Source organism: Castanea sativa, chromosome 10, assembly GCF_040712315.1.
Source record: "Castanea sativa cultivar Marrone di Chiusa Pesio chromosome 10, ASM4071231v1".
Classification (NCBI taxonomy): Eukaryota; Viridiplantae; Streptophyta; class Magnoliopsida; order Fagales; family Fagaceae; genus Castanea; species Castanea sativa.
This window is the reverse complement of record NC_134022.1, coordinates 26,261,878-26,280,900: the sequence shown is the minus strand read 5'-3', so window position 1 is coordinate 26,280,900 and position 19,023 is coordinate 26,261,878. Positions and strand designations below refer to the sequence as shown.

Genomic DNA, 19,023 nt, shown 5'->3' with positions numbered 1-19,023 from the left:
TATTTTATACAAGATAGAATTTCTACTATAGCCTAATCTAAGTATATATGTGTGTGAAGCTTCCTCTTGAAGACTTGAACCCTAGCCCTTACCCCCACACCTCACAAGCATTTATACTTATAGAGCGATCACCACACTAAAAGTGCGCGGTGGTAACACATTTTATTTTCAGTAATAACGATTTGGATTACAGTATGCTGCCCCTTGCTCATGGCAACCGATAGATTAACCTAAAGCCCAAGAACAACACGCTTTGGGAAAATCATGCACGTTAAATTCACATATTTATTTTTATTTTTATTTTGGTAGAAATTGGAAATTCTTTAAAACCAAAGAGTGAATGGAGGTTCAAGACAGAATCTGTTACTATCGTACATCAAGCTACCTCCCTTCCCTATATATTAAGCCTAATGGGTCGAGGGAATTTCACCATCACATCACACATTATTTGGACTTTCTCTCTCTCTTTGAAACCCCAATGGCTTCAAAGCTCTTCACTTTCTTTACATTTTCATGTTTCGTTATCCTTGCCTTGTTTACCTCTCCATCTAATGATGATACTATATATAATAGCAATCCAACTGGTCTAGTCTCACCAGAAACCATTTGCGAGTCCACGCCACATCCTCACTACTGCAAAACACTGCTCCCAAACCATACTGTCAATGTCTATGACCATTGCAGGTATTCAGTCCGAAAATCTTTGTCTCAATCCCACAAGTTTTTGAGAATGATAGACAACAATCTAAAGCGCAAATCCACCTTAACAAAATCAGCAATTCAAGCACTCAAAGATTGCAAGCAACTAGCTAAACTCAACAAGGATTTCCTCTTAAGCACTTTACAAACTGTTAACACTAGTAAAACTCTTTCTAGAAGAAAAACTGAGCACATCCGCACCTTGCTTAGTGCCATTTTATCAAATGAGCAAACTTGTTTAGATGGCCTAGAAGACGCAGCTTCTGCTTGGAGCATAAATACAAGCCACACTCATCCTGTTTTAAATTACAATATTAAACTATATAGGTGGAGTTTGGATACAACTTCTGCGTTTCCACGTTGCGTTTTGCTTCCTTTTTTTTTTTTTTTTTTTTTTTTTTAAACCCAGCCGCAAGGTTTGACTATTCAGCCATGAACAGTGCACAAATGCACTGTTCATGGATCCTACAAATTTCACTTTTCAGCAACTTTTTCATTAAAAATAGATCCCACAGTACTATTTACACATTTAAAAATTATTTTGTTACGGATATATTTTTCTACGTCTAGCGTTTCCACGTTCTTTTTTTCTTTTTTCGGCTGCTGTACGCGTCAGGGACAGGTTACTGTTCATGCTACGGTACATGAACAGTAACCATATATGTTTGACTTTTCAGTTTTTTTTTTTTTTTTCTTTAGGATTTCAGCTTTTACCCGACAAATTCCACTGTAGATTAATGTTCAGTACTATTCATATACTGTTCATGAGACCCACAAGCACTTTATTCAAAAAATATATATATATATTAAAAATGGGTCCTACAACACTATTCACACATTTAAAAATTATTTTACTACAGTGTTTTCAGTTTTCAATTTTCAGTAATAAGTTCTATCCAAACGGACTCATAGTGTCTCTGTAGCTTTTTTTACCAAAGGTTGGGTGCCTAAGAAAAGGCGAAACACAACATGGAAACCTACAACGAAACAACTTGGTTTTCGAAATGGACACTTACCCTTAAAAATGTCAAGTAGGACACGCACAAATTACGAGTCAGTTAGTCGGAGAAATCTAATTCAGTTACAGGGTGTTGATAAGGTTGTGGTGTTTGCCATCGTGACTGTGAGTCAAGATGGAAGTGGAAATTTCACCGCCATCAATGACGCTATTTCTGAAGCTCCAAACAATTCTGCTGCTACTAATGGGTACTTCTTGATCTATGTCACGGCTGGTGCGTACGAAGAGTATGTGTCCATTACCAAGAACAAGAGGAACTTGATGATGATAGGAGATGGTATCAATCAGACAATTATCACAGGCAACCGGAGCTTCGTGGACGGTTCCACAACCTTCAATTCTGCAACATTTAGTAAGACCTAAGAACTATTTCCCATTTTTAATTCTATGGTACCGGTATGCCATTCGAATATGATACGTTCTAGGTTTTTATTTTTTCTATTTTTTTTTTTTAAATTCTTAGACAAATATGTTATAGGTATATGATATTAAGATAACTATATAACATCAAGGGTCATGCTAATGGGTGCCCTTAGGTCGATGGTTAAAATTCATTTTAGGAAAGTTATGACACAACTTTTATAAGAAATGGAAAAAACGATCAAAACATTAATTTTTTTTCCCATAAAAACTTTCTTTATATGGATTGTTAATCATTGTCCTAAAGACATTCGTTAGCATTTCCCTAATATCATAATAGTTAGGAGTTAAGGAAAATTTGACTATTTTTTAAAAACAATTCGCTAATACAAAAGTTGTCATATAAAAAAAAAAAAAAAAATACAAAAGTTGTATTAATATAATTAACATCATTTTCACATAATTCATGAAGGATACCATTATTATTTTACTTGATTATAATTTTTTTTTATGAGACTCGATTATGATTAACAAGTCATCTTAATAATTACGAATTTTTTTTTGTAGCAATGTGCTAGACTTATTATATTTATTGTTCAAGTTATGTGGCCTTCCCTTATGAAAACGTAACCTTATATGATAATAATATTTAATATATCAATAACAACAATTTGTTTAATTATATTATTTAGATAAAACTCAAATAAATTAATAAAAAAACGTTATTTTTCAAATAAAGGAGGGAGGAGCAGATTAAAAAAATAAAATAAGATTATTTTGACTAACTTAAAGAGATGATCATATTTTGAAAGGTTCTAAAATAAAACAAGAACCAACAATAAGAAGTAAGTATTAGACAACTTTTATAGTAAGTGGTTTTTTAACTTCAGCATGATCTAATGGATTTTGATATTCATATTGCAGTTGTGGTTGCACTAGGTTTGTGGCAGTGAACATAACTTTCCGCAATACTGCTGGAGCAATTAAGCACCAAGCAGTAACCGTTCGAAATGGGGCTGATATGTCTACATTTTACAGTTACAACTTTGAAGCATACCAAGACACCTTATATACACATTCTCTCAGGCAATTCTATAGAGAGTGTGACATATATGGCACAGTGGTTTTGATATTTGGTAATTTCATATTTGGTAACACTGCGGTTGTTTTTCAAAATTGTAACAATTACCCCCGATCACCAATGACTAGACAGTTCAATTCCATCACAGCACAAGGTCAAACCGATCCAAATCAAAATACGGGTACCTCGATTCATAATTGTACTATTAGAGTTGCTGACGAGTTGGCTTGGAGCAATATCACATTTCAGACGTACCTGGGAAGGCCATGGAAGAATTACTCTAGGACAATTTACATGGAAACTGAAAGTTCAAATAGTGAGTAAAACACCTATGAACGTTTAGACCCCCAAAAACAAAATAACCAACACAAGCTTATAATCAAACAATATATGTACAGAAAATGAAATATAAGCTATAACAAAATTGGTAACACACTTTAAACCATATTTAATCACAAACAAAGCAGCGATTAAAAGGTAAAGAGAGAGGGAAGAATGATGTAAACACAAAGATAACACGCCGATGTGTTATCGAAGAGGAAACCGAAGAACTCGGTGAAAACCTGACGTTTGGATAAAACCTGACGTTTCACATTCCTCATACACTCCCTCACACACTACCCTTACATAATTCTCACCTAAATACAGGGTATCTAATTGCTAAAATATAAGCAAATTTGACACGAAATAAAGCCAACACATGATTGAATAAATTCAACCTTATAGAAACTTTCATAGACAGTTTGATAAACCCTACTGTTTGGATTGCCTGGAAGGGAGATTTTGCACTAAGCACATTGTATTATGTTGAGTATAATAAGACGTGTCCCGGATCAAACACTACCAAACAGAGTGAAATGGCCTACTTACCATGTGATAAGTAATGCTACGAAAGCTGCTAATTTCACTGTGGCTAACGTCTTGCTTGGTGATGATTGGTTGCCTCAGACGGGAGTACCTTACAATCGGTGGCTTAATTTGAGTAGCTTCTTAGGTCTAGGCTGTAGGTAGCTAGCTGTTTGTGACTTCTTTTTTTCACATATTCTTTTATGGGTCCTGCGCAGCACCCGTTACGTAAAAAATTATTAATAAATTTTTTACATGTGGAGCAACTTTTATTGAGGAAAGAGAAACCATTAAATCTGTTATTTATAAGACAAAAATAACCTTTTCATCTTTTAACTTTCCTCACATTTTACACTCAAAACTAGGGGTGAGCAATTACCAAACCTCATTGACAAAACCGAGCCTCATTGAACAAACCGCATCGAACTTTGGGCCAACCAAAAGAGCCGATGCCGGCGAATGGAACCCGGTGACCCTTCTGACACCGGTGCGGTGGCACAGGAGTAGTTGATTTTCGAAATTGACCCATAAACCGTATCGACTGATGCATATATAGAGATAGAAATTAGGGAAAAGGAGAAAAACATTCTTAGTAAATAACTAGAAAGAAATCTTCCTTATGCTGCAACCACATCTTTTTTTTTTTTTTTGCCTGAGCCTCTAGTTTTCTGCTCAAATCCACCACAAGTTTGTGCAAATCAGCCTTTTCCTTATGCTGCAACCACATCTACTCTGTTTACTTATCTCTATTATGTTTACTTATCTTTTCTTTTTGAGCAAAGAGTACTCTGTTTACTGAAGTATATTTCGTTGAAGTTGACGAAAATATCTAAGCTTTTGTGGTTTACATGGATCACACTTTATAGCTAGACTGCACTAATACTCTTTTTTCTTTTTCTTTTTTGGCTAAAGCACTGATACAGTGATACTAACTTGGGGGTGGTAGTGATAATATAACTTAAGATACAATGATACAAACTTAACTTAAGATATTGATAATATAAAATATAAATTATATTTCTGATAATATTTTTCATTGTAAAGTATTTATTTGGTTAAAAAAATTATTATGTTATTGTTACTGTTGAACTTGATTGTAATTGAGTAATGACTAACATTTTTTTAATATTTCAAACCAATAAAACCGATTGCAAAAAACTGCACCATTGTAGGTCGAAAAACCAATCCTTGGCGGTATGCATTGGTTTCAGTTATGGAAAAATCGATCCCTATCGGTTCGGTGAAAAATTTCGGAAAAAACTGCACCAATTGAACCGCGCACATCCCTACTCAAAACCAGTTTAGCCTCGTTAAAAATTCCAAACTAGAACAAAAAAACAGTTTCAAACCTCTCAAAAAATCACAAAATCATACTCTTTTACAAAAATAAGAACAATTTGATCTGAAATTAAAAACTTCATATGGGTTTTGGGTGTGAATGAGGGAGGAGTTAGTCTGTATAAAATTGGACCCGACGAAATGCCTACTAAGCGACTATCAGCTCCGACAAGTCTAACTAGGTTGAAATGACGCTCTCTGCAAGCAAACCAACCTCATCCAAATCTCAACTACCAAAAGTCCTCTATAAATTGAGTTCCATGGCAGCACCACGATGGTAAATGTGAGTGGGAAGCTGGTCTGATTTTCTATGAACACGAGGGAAAGGGGAACATAAATAAGAGGAAAAATAAACTGAAGATTTGTTGGGGGAAAATTTGGGTGGGTTCAAAGTTCAAAAGGTCCATGGATCCCACCAAAAAGAAATAAAAAAAAAATGGTGTCACCCAAATCTGTAGCCATGAAGGAGAAGGAAAGAAATGAAAAAAAAAAAAATCAAAAGATAAAGATAAACAATGAAGCCATATAATGGGAAAGAAATCATAAGGAGAAAATGTTTAAAAAATATGGAGATGGTAAAAATTGTTGAGAGGGTATTTAAGTAAAATAATGCAACATTTGATGTTTCATATGCTGCCTGACAAGTGTTGATGTTTTTCTCCATTTTCCCATTAAAATAGGGTTACTTCAGTAACAGCATGCAGAATAAACAAGTACTAATGCAAACTGAACGGTTGCTGTATAGCACCCATTAACAAAAGCCTTCTTTTATTATTCATTTTCATTGTCATCCCTGTTTTATTAAGTATAATAAGGTTGTAATGGCCAAGCTTCCACAAAGTACAGCTTGGTTTTGACCATTGATGATCAATTGTATTGTAAAATTAATAAAAGAATGTCAATTATTTTCAATCAAAATTGAAGAATAGACACCTTTTTATATTCCGCTAAGAAAGACTAAAATCAATGGAGATTGCTATAAGTAAATTGGATAACTAACTTAGAGGCATGAACATCACAACTAACAAAGTGACAACCAATTCTAAGAGCATGTTTGATAAACTGTAATAGATATTGCAATGTAATGGATATTCTCATGATATAACTATTCAATTGTTTAGTTATGTTTTTATTATAATGAATAATCATTCATTATGAATAGTTATTCTCTCAAACCAAAAAAATTTCATCAATACTAATTGATAGTTATCATCGTGCACCTTTGACGCAATGTCACTCCACAAGAATAAGTACTTGTGAGTGTGGAGAACAAAGGCCGGGGTTCAAGTCTCTAGAAGGGAGCTTTACACACATATACACTTAGATTAGACTAGAGTAAAATTTTTATCTTGTATAAAAAATATATATTAATTGATAGTTGGGTACGGGGCTGTATTGTGATCAATATTAAAGGTTTGGCTTACCTCCAGTATTTTTTTAACTAGAATCTCATTTTGTTTTAATGAAAAACTACCACATCACCCACTAACTAAATAAAATGTGCAGATTAAAATCCATTACCACTTGCCATTGTATATTTAATACAAAAGGAGACCTCCAGTTAAAAAAATACTGGAGGTAAGCCAAACCCCAATATTAATCTATAAAATTGGAATTAATTTGATAGAAATGACGAGTTCCAAAAAATATTTTATTTTTTCTTTCGTATTTAAAATTTTTAAAATATAAGATGTACATATCATTTATTTTCTCTGATAAAACTTTTATGGAGCTATTCATTTTCAAACAAAGCACACATATATTAATTATAAAATTTATACATAATAAGCGAGATCCTTCACCCAATTGTTTTTTTTTTTTAAATGTTAAAGTTTATTTTTAGAAAAAAAAAATGTTAAGCTAGATTCACAAAAAGTGTAAATATAATTTTATAAAATATAGGTATTTTATGAAATTTGACTTAAAAAATAATTTCATTCCACCTTCTTCTTCTTTTTTCACGAAAAAAAAATTGTGGATACATAATTAGGGTTCTATTCCTAAACGGTCACCAAACTATTGAATAGTAATAATTACATTCAAAACTTAATGTATTTCTTATAATACTTATCCATATTCCCATATAATAATCATTACAGTTTACCAAACGTCTCCGAATTCTTTGTCCATACCCTAAGAAATTAACTTAAGAAGCCTATAAAAATGGTACTAGGGTCACTAGCCTGCAAATCAAGAAAGAAATTTGTATGAAATACACAGTTTGGAAATTGACTACAAGTTCATGATCTTTTTTGCTAGAACCAATTTTCAATACGTTATTGTCACTTATTCTAGCAGAAAGTGGGACATCTCATAAACTAAATCAGTGAAGATAGATAGTTTAAAGTGACCCTTCTGGGTGTTAATAATATATAACATGGGTCAAATGTTGCTTAGCCAAATAGAGGTAGAAGTTGAGTGAGAAATTCAAGATAGAGTTAACATTTTTAAACTACGTGGAGAAATCATAACTGAAGTTAACTAACCGTAAATTTCATTTATATATTAAATTATGTTATGACAATTAGGGGTGTGCAAAATAATCGATTGACCTGTCAACCCGTCCAACACATAGTCGACCCACCCACCTTGTACGGGTCATTAAATTAGGCGGTTTGGGTTGCGCGGGTTAGACCCCCAAAATAGTGGATTGGGTTGGATAATAGATTAAAAAATTTTCTACCCGCTACAATCCAACCTGCCCGCTTGATTAATCATAAATAAAATTATATATATATATTAGCTCAAATTTTTCAACTATATATTTTGTATTTAACTTTAATCAATTCACCTAATCAATTTTTACATCTAATCAATAATTAATTCCTTAAACAAAATAGGCAAAAATCCAAAACTGACTATCTAACTTTCAGCCTTTTTTTCATTTCGATCCTTTAACTTTCAGTTTTGTCATTTCGGTCCTTTAACTTTCAATTGTTGTCAATTCGGTATTTTGTTAACCATATGTTAAGTATCTCCGTTAAATGAGCAAAGCGATGCCATTTTGGCTCCTTTAAAAAAAAAATCGTAGTTAAAAGATATTTATAAAAAAACTATTATTAAAATAAAAAAAAAAACATTTAGGGGAATGACATCGTTCCCTTTACCTGAAATCAAAACACAAATCATGTAAATTTGCTCACAGCCCTAAATTGCAAATTTTGGGGGAAGAACGAAGAGGGGACGTTTGGGTCGGCAGCATGAGGTGAGACGAAGATTGAGAGAGAGAGTGAGAAACTAAGATTTGAGAGAGAGAGCACCCAAGATTGAGAGAAACCGAGAGAGAGAGAGAGAGAAACCAAGATTTGAGAGAGAGAAACCGATATTTGAGAGAAACAATTTGATATTGAGAGAGAGAGAGAGAGAGAGTCCACTCCGGCTTGCTAGGGTGCACTCCATCAACTCTAGCTCCAGCTCCAGTCAAATATAGTTTTGGGTAAGTGATGATATAACTCTTTTGAACTTTTGTGTTTTTTTGGGTGTTAGGGTGAATTTGTTCTAGATTTTGTTGTGTTATATAAAGCTGATGACTTTTTCTGTTGAAGAGTATTTTTATTTCATTTTGTTTGTTTATGTTGGACTTTGTTGACTGATAGGTGAGAGTAAATGCTTTGGGATAATCTACTTTGTATTGTTTTTTTCCTCTTTTTGTGTGGATAATATACTTTAATTGTCTGTTTGTTGAACATCTTCACATGTTGTTTCTCTGCTTTGAAATAACTTGGTCCCCACTAGTTATTTGCTGTGTTGTTTGCTATGTGGTGTACTTAAAAGTTAGCAATTTATACTTTTGTTGATATTTTGGTTTGTGTGGGGTACTTAACACTATCTTTGTCGGTTAAAATAATTGTGTTGTTTGTTGACTTTTTAATTTAAAACTTTCACAGTAAAGATGCTTGGTCAGAATTTCACTTTTTTTTTTTCTTTCACTACAACGAGTATTGCACCATTTAGTTAAGAAGAGGAAGTATATAAGTGGTAAGGTAAAATTTTATAATAACATGGATTTAGACTGCTATTCCGTACTGGAGGTTAGGCATTATTATGCGGAGTTGGGGGTATTGGATTATGTCTAATTTTATTTTCTTGTGCCTAGGTTGGATCTTCACACTGGCCTAAGATATTTGTCCATTGTTGTTGATATTCAAGAACTATTTAAGTGCCTTGACCCCATTGATCTAAAAATAGACATTTATGTAGAACATGCAACTTCTGTTCTGAAACAATTGTTAGTCAGGAATGTCAGTTCTGTTAAGGATGTGGATGTTGATGATGTTGATGGTGATGGAGATGATAATGAAGTTGATGCGGAGGTGTTAAGATGTGTGCCCTTAAATCATATTTTATGATGTTATGTATGACATTATGTATGACTTAATGTTATGATTAATAAAGTTGTTTTATTTTTATCTAAAATAATAGTAATATGAATATTTGGACATTATCATATAGTCCATGAGATGCATAGTATGTGATTTAGTCACAGAAGATATAAGTCACAAGTTTTTTGTAAATTTAGAATTTATAGTTCGTAGTTAGTGATGAAATTGGGCATTTCATCTTCAAAGACTATAACGTATCAACTAAGATGATTTGTTTTGATCATGGAAGTGGGGACTTCTAGTTGATATGTTGATATTTTTTAAGAGTTAAGACATATTGAACTGGACTATGTGAGATTTATTATTCTCCTAACGACTGTCAAATGAATAATAAATCTTATGACTTTTATTTGCATGAACTCTTAATCCTGAGAGAATAATGGACCTGATCATGAGGTGTAGGTTGCTTTGGTATATCAGGAGTGAGATCTAAAGTAACGGTCAAAATCTCAGTATATTGGGCAGCCACATTTAGTGTTGATGGAACATATATTCTCAAGATGAAATTCATAATCTCTTAACGGAGATATAAAATATTCATTTGAGATAAGTTTAATGGGTTTGGTTATTCAGAGTGTTAGGCCTAACCACTTTAGTAAGGAGTTACTAAAGTATATATTTATGAAACTGGATTTCATAAATATATAATGAATAACTTAAAGGATTAAACCGGGTACTTAAGGATTAAGATGTAGTAATTTTCAAAGTGGCAGTCTATATTCATGACTTTATATTACTACGAATATTTTATGAAGGGGTTACATGTATAATTAAGTCTTGGGATATAATTTATTAATAAGGCTTAGAGTGTAATTATATTTATATAGTGGTATTAAATATAATTAATGGTAACTTTGTATTTGTCAAGAGTTGACAGAAAAGCTCAAGGCCCATTGGAGCTAGTGTCTTATTAGTCCCTTTTGGTCCCACTCTAAGCCACACACTAAAGCCCAATAGACCAGCCCCTAATTAGATAATCAATTAGTTATAAATGGAGAAACATACAGAATTTTTTATTAGAAAATAATTAGAAAGAAACATCATTGTGAAATGGTGTGTATGTGTGAGTGAAACCACTCGACTATTCTCCCTTGGAAACTGATTAAGAGACCACACTTTTTGGGCGTAAAGTGGAATTGGAGTGAAGATTAAAAGTGTTCCCAAGTGCTTCTAATCTTTATTTTGAATTTCTCCACACCAAGGTACGCTATCTTGTTCTTAAATTCTGAAATTTGCATAGTACTTGTTATCAATCATGAATGAAATAGATCCATGTTTGTTGCTTCCGCTATGTGTTTTTGTATGAGAAACAAAACCAGATTTTCCAACAAGAGGATGGGGATGAGGCTCTTGTTGATGATAAGTCTGAGGAGGGTGGTAATTTGGTTGATGAAAGGAATGATGCTAGGGGCAATGATGCGAATGGTGCTGTGGGAGATGTAGATTATGAATGGTATGACTTTGACTATGATGATTTAGCCAATGAAAAGTTATATGAAATTATTGTGGATGAGGTTGATGGCAACACTTTTCAGCCCATCATAACCCATAACAATCAGCCCTCACAAGAGCCCACAATTGCCAACCATCCATTGTCACACCCATCTAATTTTGCAAACCAATCATTATCCCACCTAGATTTAGTTCCAATTCTTTTCAATTGGCCATTGGATGAAATTCCAAGTGGATCCACTTGGAGTGGATCAGACTATGCATCCTCAAACAAGTTGCATTCTCTCGACAATTTTGATGGTGAGCAAAAGAAAAAATTACCTGATTCAAACTTGAATACTTAAAGAATCTTGAATTTGTGTTAGAGATGTCTTTTAGGGACAATAAGCAGTTCAAATAGTTTGCATGAGCTTATAAGTTGAAGCATGGATATGGTATCAAGTTGATAAAAAAATGAGAAGTCTAGGGTGAGATATATATGTGTTGAAGCTTGTCATTGGAAGGTGTTTGCAAGTAAGGATAAAGAGGCAAACTTCTAGATTAGTGCGTTATATGATACTCATACATGCAGTAAGTCTTTTCATAGCAGGTAGGTTTCTAAACATTAGGTGGCAGAAAAGTATGTTGACCAATTTCTGACTAATATTGAATTTCAAGCTAAAGATTTGGTAGCTACAGTGGGGCAGGATGTAAATGTGGAGCTTGCCTTGTCAAAGGCATATAGAGCTAGAGACATTGCTAAAGGCATGGTAAAAGGGGACTTTTGTGAGCAATACTCCAAGGTAAGACGCTACTATGCGGAGTTGAGAAGATCTAACCCAGGTACCACAACTAGAGTCACAGTTGTTGTCCCTGGTCATAATTTTAAGAGGGTATATAAGTGCTTAGCTGCATATAAAGAGGGATTTTTTCGTTATTGTAGACCATTGATCAACTTAGACACTTGTCATCTAAAGGGTGTAGTTACTGGCCAACTTCTAGCAGCTGTGGGTACAGATGGAAATGATGGTATGTACCCAATTGCGTATGCTGTTATTGAGGTAGAAAATAAGGAGACTTGGACATGGTCTTTGGAGAATTTAATAGATGATATAAGGCTTGTGAGAGACCATGGTTGGTGCTTTATTTTAGACCAATAGAAAGGTTTGCTTCCTGCTTTAGCTGATGTGGTCCCAGTTGCATACAATAGATTCTGTGTGAGGCATTTGTTTGCTATCTTCAATAAGAACTATCAAGGAAAGGAGTTAAAGGACTTGATGTGGGGGGCAGCTAAGTCATCGACAGCAGCAACATTCAAAATTTATATGAAGCAAATGGAAATAGTGAGCAAGGAAGCTTATGATGAGCTAAGGGGTAGGTCTCTGTTATAGTGGATTAGGCATGCTTTCTCCTGTTATCCAAAGTGTGATATGCTGTTAAATAAGCTTTGTGAGACTTTTAAGTCGAAGATCATGGATGCAAGAGAAGAGCCATTGGTCAATATGCTTGAAACCATTAGAAGATATCTCATGGTTAGGATATATAAGAATAGGGATTCTATGGCTAAGTATGAAGGCCCTATTTGTCACAAGATCCAACAAAAATTGGAGAAATGTAAAGAGGCTAGCATTGATTGCAAATCTATTTGTTTAGGTGGGACAAGGTGGGAGGTGAATAGTTATGGGAAGTAGTTTGTCATTGATGTGGAGAAACTTTCATGTGCTTGCACTGCACGTATTAGTTTTCAAGAAAGAAAGGGTTGAGGATTATGTGCATGACTTCTCTAAGAAGGATACATATATTGATTTATATTCGTATCTCATTCAGCCATGTAATGGTCCTGATTTGTGGTCGGACGTAGATGGAGATGCAATAATTCCTCCAATCCATTAAATTCAGCCAGGAAGACCTAAGATTGATAGAAGAATAAAGGATAAAGACGAAGTTCATAACCCTTACAAGATGAAGAGGAATCAAACAAGTTTAAGATGTGCACATTGTCATCAGTTGGGGCATAACAGAAGGACCTGAATGAGTAATCAAGGACCCCTAGGAGTAGCAACTGCTAAGGGCAAGGGCAAGGCAACAAGTAGTGGCAGAAAGAGGGTATTTGAATTCATTTAAATTTTTTCCTTAATGCAACAAATTTTGCACATTACTAATGTTTTTCACATGCAGGCCGCCAACACTAAGGAGCACTTCATGGGATTTAGAGTGCAAGTGTGGTGCATTTAGCAACCAACAAAGCAATGTATGTGTGAGATATATATAATCTTTTTGCTGTCAACTTCTAATGTCTATGTACTTTTCACATTCAGGCTACCAACATTAAGGGGAACTTGAAGAGATCTAGTGCAGGAGTTGATTGATGGTAGTCGACAAAACTGTAGAAATTTTAATAGTCAACAAAGCAGCAAAACTTAGTTAATTCTAGCAACAGTACTTCAGAACTTAGGCATTTAGTTTTTTATATAATTGGCCAAACATTGTCACATGGCTATTGTTTTGTGATGTTATTGCCAAACTATTAAGGCAATTTAGTTTTTGAAGGAAGTAAACTAATATTGAATTTATTTTGTGATGTTAAAGTCAAAATGCAAGGTAGGTTATGTATAGGAGTTGAAATTTCATGCCTCTGGTTTGCTTTTATTTTGTGATGCCAAACTCTTAACATGGCATTTATTTTGTGATGTTATTAAGGCAATCTAATTTTTGAAGGAAGTAGGCTAATATTGAATTCAGTTTGTGATGTTAAAGTCAAAAGGCAAGGCAGGTTATGTATAAGAGTTGAAATTTCATGCCTTTGGTTTGCTTTTTTTTTTTTTTTTTTGAGAATGAAGACACTGAGTTATTTTATTCCAAAACGGTGGCTAAATCGGTCTGAACAAAAAAATAAAGTAATGGTGGAACATTCTCCATCCATATTACATTATTTGGATAATTTACTACTAGTTTAGCCAAATAATGTACAACTTTGTTATCCTCTCTCTTAACATAAGAGTAGGATAATTCAGAAAAAAAGGTTCTCAAAAACACACGCATCTGAAATAAGCAAACCATAGGAAGACAAGCTCGTCTTCAAACCATTCATCACGATGCTTGAGTCACCCTTAACTACCACTCTATCGAAGCCCAACTCTACCGCGAATTCTAGACCTTTAATGGCTATCATGGCCTCCACTTCAATGGACTTATACACTTGATTCAGTTGTTGTGACATTGAATCGATGACTTGCCCATTGCTGTTTCGAACAACGACTTCAAGAAAACAGCACCATCACAATTAACCTTAAGGACCTTCACTTAGGGTGGTTGCCATTTATGTCGCTGAGTTGGAAGCTAAAGGGGTGCAGCGGTAGCTGCAAGTCAAACAGCCCAAAACAAGCAATCAGGCGTAGCTTATTTCAATGATTCCAAGACTAGTGAGATAATATTGGGAGGGTGTTTTATGGGCAACCAACGGCGTTGGGTGGCAGAAATTTTCTGTTGTTGCGGGACAGAAAGCATGTCTCGGCTTAGGGCATCAGAGGAGATGTTGAGTTGGGTTTGAATCTCAGTTAGGAGTCCACGTGATTGAGTTTTGATTCTTGCACTTGGGACCCTTCACTTGATCACCCTTAAAACCCTTAACACCCTGCATGTGATCAGAGTAAGTGGGATAATTGTGATGCCAAACTATTAAGGCAATTTAATTTTTCAACAAAGTTGAGAAATGCATTTATTTTGTGATGTTAAAGTCAATTAATAGGCAGGTTATTGTTCATATTTCCACTTATATATTTGGGACACACAAGTAACTAGTTGACTTGCTGAAAAGCAAATTGGACTGAAATCTTGTTAACTGAAATATGGTTTGTGTTGATTTCCTATGGTTTATTGTTGCCAGTTATTCAGCCAAAGATGATTACTAAAAGGACAGGTATATTGTACAGATATATTACCAAAATCCCTTCATCTTATGAAAGAGCTTATGCAAAAGTTAGAAAAATAATCCCTTGATCTTTATTAATTGAACACTGTAATAATTGTACAATAAATGTGGTCCTTACTATACAAAATCTTTCTTTTAAAAGAACTAACATTGCATTATATAGGAAGAAGTCACATTATACCATCACATGTCCATAAACATTTCTTCATAACAAGATTATAAAATTATGGCAAGTACAATCTTTTGTCAGACCTAATTTGCATGTCTACACCAAGTATGAAGACTGAAATAAAAAATATGCACACAACGCATATATAGCACCATATAGTAGATTTCTTCCGTTGTTTGCATCTCTGTCATATATCATTTTTCTGCATTGTTTTCTTCTCCCAGGCTTTTGATTGTCTTCTCTGTGTTTGCAATAATGAAATCTTTCATTTCATTCATTTCTTCCAAATGTTGACTTTCTTGGGATACCTTCAAAAATTTTCTTACTAATCCCTTCATAATATCCTGCCCTTTGTCACATAATTCAATATCAAGCCATTCAAAGTAATCACATTTGTGCTCCCTCTACAAATTACAATTATGCTTAACATATTACTCAAAACACATTTTTAAAAAAAAAAAACTATTACAACTTGGATACAAACTACTTGCCTTATAATATGGTCATCTCCAAAACTTTCTTCCTAGATTCTTATTAGTCTTTGATGTGATCACAATTGTTAGAAGTTTGCATCTACACTCTCGTACCTCACTACTATAACCATTGTATGATTGACTGCTAGACATTGTACCAAGATGTTGTCTATCACATTGTTTATATGACCAGGTACAGGGAAGTATTAGTTACGGGTTAAGTAAACTAATACTTAAAATTTGGCTACTGCGTTGTAAAATTCATCAAATGATAGCATGTATCAGTCGATGATAGGATGTCTCAGTTATCCTAACTAACAACAATATTGGCAAATAAGACTTGTGTGTCAGCTCATTTAGTATGGCAGTACATTAATATGGATTCATGGATTAATTTTGCTATAAAACAGCAAAAATACACTCTACTGAATAGAATTCTAAAAAAGGAAACAAGCTTATGAGTGACTGAGTCATTGCAAAAGTAGCTAAGCCTGTGAAGATTTTTCATTTATAAACCTGGCCATAAGTTACCACCACCCAAACTCTGAGCTAGTCAAGTATTAACTCACAAAAACAAAACCAGATTATCTAAGTAGTCACATGTCTCTTAATAGTATCCCTTAGGCACTAATCTCATGAACCAAATAAACCAACAAGGGAATTGATACCTTTATCTTCTTTTTTTCCTACTCACCATCCCATGTATTGAGTTCGCGAACAGGGCATCGAACAAGCTGCAGATTTGAAAACACAAGCCCAGAAATAAAACAAAGGTTAATTGTGGTGATAAATTTTGAGCATAAGATCCTTTAAAAAAAAAAAGTCTTATTAGAGAAGTACCAGCTATCTAGATCCCAGATTTAACATTGCCTAACACACAACACCCACTAGACCGCAACATCTTCTCTACAGTATCTTCATTTGGGTCCAGTGTCCAATGACTCTAGACCCATTGAGATGGTGACACGTGTCCACTTTTGGATATGTGCTACTGTTTGTTAACCACTTCTTTTCTTTTCTTCCTAAAATTCTCTCCACTACCAACCATTAGTAAAGTAAACTTACACCAAAAATGACAACATTTTCTAAACTAAACATCCCTAATTTTCAATACCCATCAAAGCATAAACAATTTAAAACTTACTCAAATCCATAAAACATTAAACCCCACAACAACCACAACAACAACAAACAGTGATAACTTTTAGATATTGATACTCCTATAAATGTAAGTTTTAATACCCAAATGGAAACATTTAACTCTTTTCTTCTATTTTTCGGTTAATTGGGTCATAAGAACAGAGCTCAAAATATGAAAAAGGTATAGTTCAATGAACACATATTTGACACTAACAATTTTAAATCTATTCCCACCCAATAAACAAAAAATGATAATAATAATATTAAAAAGTCTAGAATTGGTACATTCCGAGTTCATTCAGAGAATTAATACATGAAGAGGCTCACAATTAAAGTATTGCTACATTGGAATATAAATATATACTTGTTGCTTGATCTTTTAGGTATAAAAACAAAAACAAAAATATTTAGTTAGAAGCTGATAAGAACAATGATTGAATACCTGTTGCCTCCAAATCGGTCTCTCTCAAACTCGGCCTCACTCAAATCGGTCTCAATCTCGATCTCTCTCAAACTCAGCCTCAATCTCAGTCTCTCTCAAAAACTTGGCCTCAATCTTGGTCTCTCTCTCAAATTCAACCTCAATCTCAGTCTCTCTCTCAAACTCGGTCTCCCCTGCCGACCCTGACCTCTCCTTTTCCCCCAATTTTCTCAGTTAGGGCAGGTGAGTCATCGTGTTTTGGTTTTGTTTTCTCGGGCTAAGGGGATCGTGTCTCTACTCTCTATTTGTTTTTTTGGGTGCTTTCTCTCTCAAATTTCTATTTCTCTCTCTCTCAATCTCAGTCTCACCTCATCACTGTTGCCGACCCAAACGTCCCCTCTCCCTTCTTCCCGCAAAATTCGTAGTTTAGGGCTGTGAGCAAATTTACATGATTTGTGTTTTGATTTCAAGTAAGGGTAACAACGTTGTTCCCCTAAATTTTTTTTTAATAATAGTTTTTTTTAATTTCTTTTAATTACAAATTTTTAAAAAAAAATGAGCCAAAACGATGTCGTTTTGCTTATTTAACGGAGATACTTAACAGATGGTTAACAGAATACCGAATTGACAACAGTTGAAAGTTAGAGGACTAAAATAATAAAACTGAAAGTTAGAGGACTGAAATGAAAAAAACTAAAAGTTAAAGGGTCAGTTTTGAATTTTTGCCAACAAAATATAAAAAGTCAATATTGAACCCCTAAACTCGGTTCAGCCATATACTACACTCTGTATTTTGCCTTCACCTTCAACCGCTTCCTCTCCATCTCTATTTCTTGTTGTTTTTTCTTTTTCTTCCTTAACCTTTTTGAAAAGCTGGAGGTCATTTAATTTCTAATAATAGAGTTAGCTATACTGTTGTGCACTTGTAATACTCTTAGTGGTTCTTATAGTTTGTAATACGGTTAGTTTAGGCACCAAAGTTGGTTATCCTTGTATGTAAGTATATATATATGTACTCTATAGTATATCAAAAAAATTTATATACTCTATATTTAGTAATTAATTGTAGTTTGTGATAATTATTTTTAAGAACATGCATACCATTTTGAAGTTTATTTGTTATGTTGGTATGTTATTATTTCGAATCATTGATGTGACTTTGGGAATGTTAAGATTTTGGGTTGGTTAATTTAATTTTCCTTAATTGTATAGCAGTAGCTGATTTTTTTTTTTTTTTTGGTGGAGACAAGTTTTGTTAGAGATGATATATATCATTTTCATTGACCCTATATTTGTGTTCGAATTTAGACTATTCAATGAAATCTACCTTTAATTTTTTGTATGCATTAGTTATATTTTGAGATTAATCAATAACAAATTGTATTTTGTGATTTTTTTTTAAAGAACATTGTTAATGCCAACCCGCCGAATTGAAACTGCCAAAATTTGTAACCAATATGCCGGGTTTAAATTTTGGTGGGTCGGTGGCAGATTGGAATTTTCCTAACCCACTAGTGGCGGATTGGATAGAAATATTGGTCTTTACCTGCCTAATCCAATCCACGCACACCTCTAGTCACAATTTGGCTTTAGTTCGAAGATGCAAACATTTCATATGGTTTTAGGCTTGCCCATTCATATTTCTAACAAGAAAATAGATATTATGTATCTTTCATTGAAGAGGACTTCAAGTTATTTGCAACTTTTTTTATTGGCAAAAATAATTTATATTTA

General features: G+C 33.9%; 1 long non-coding RNA gene and 1 pseudogene across 2 annotated transcripts; one reads left to right on the top strand and one right to left on the bottom strand.

The window, feature by feature from the left end:
- Positions 1 to 478: 478 nt before the first annotated feature.
- Positions 479 to 13,524, top strand: LOC142612310 (putative pectinesterase/pectinesterase inhibitor 20; annotated as a pseudogene).
- Positions 13,525 to 15,215: 1,691 nt separating this feature from the next.
- On the bottom strand, positions 15,216 to 17,761 carry LOC142611766 (uncharacterized). Of its 2 annotated transcripts, XR_012840115.1 has the most exons (3): positions 17,311 to 17,761; positions 16,397 to 16,462; positions 15,216 to 15,659 (listed from the first exon to the last, which is right to left on the bottom strand). It is a non-coding gene; the product is annotated as an uncharacterized LOC142611766 (long non-coding RNA). The 2 variants fall into 2 exon arrangements; XR_012840114.1 differs by having other exon boundaries at positions 15,216 to 16,462.
- Between the last annotated feature and the right edge of the window lie 1,262 nt (positions 17,762 to 19,023).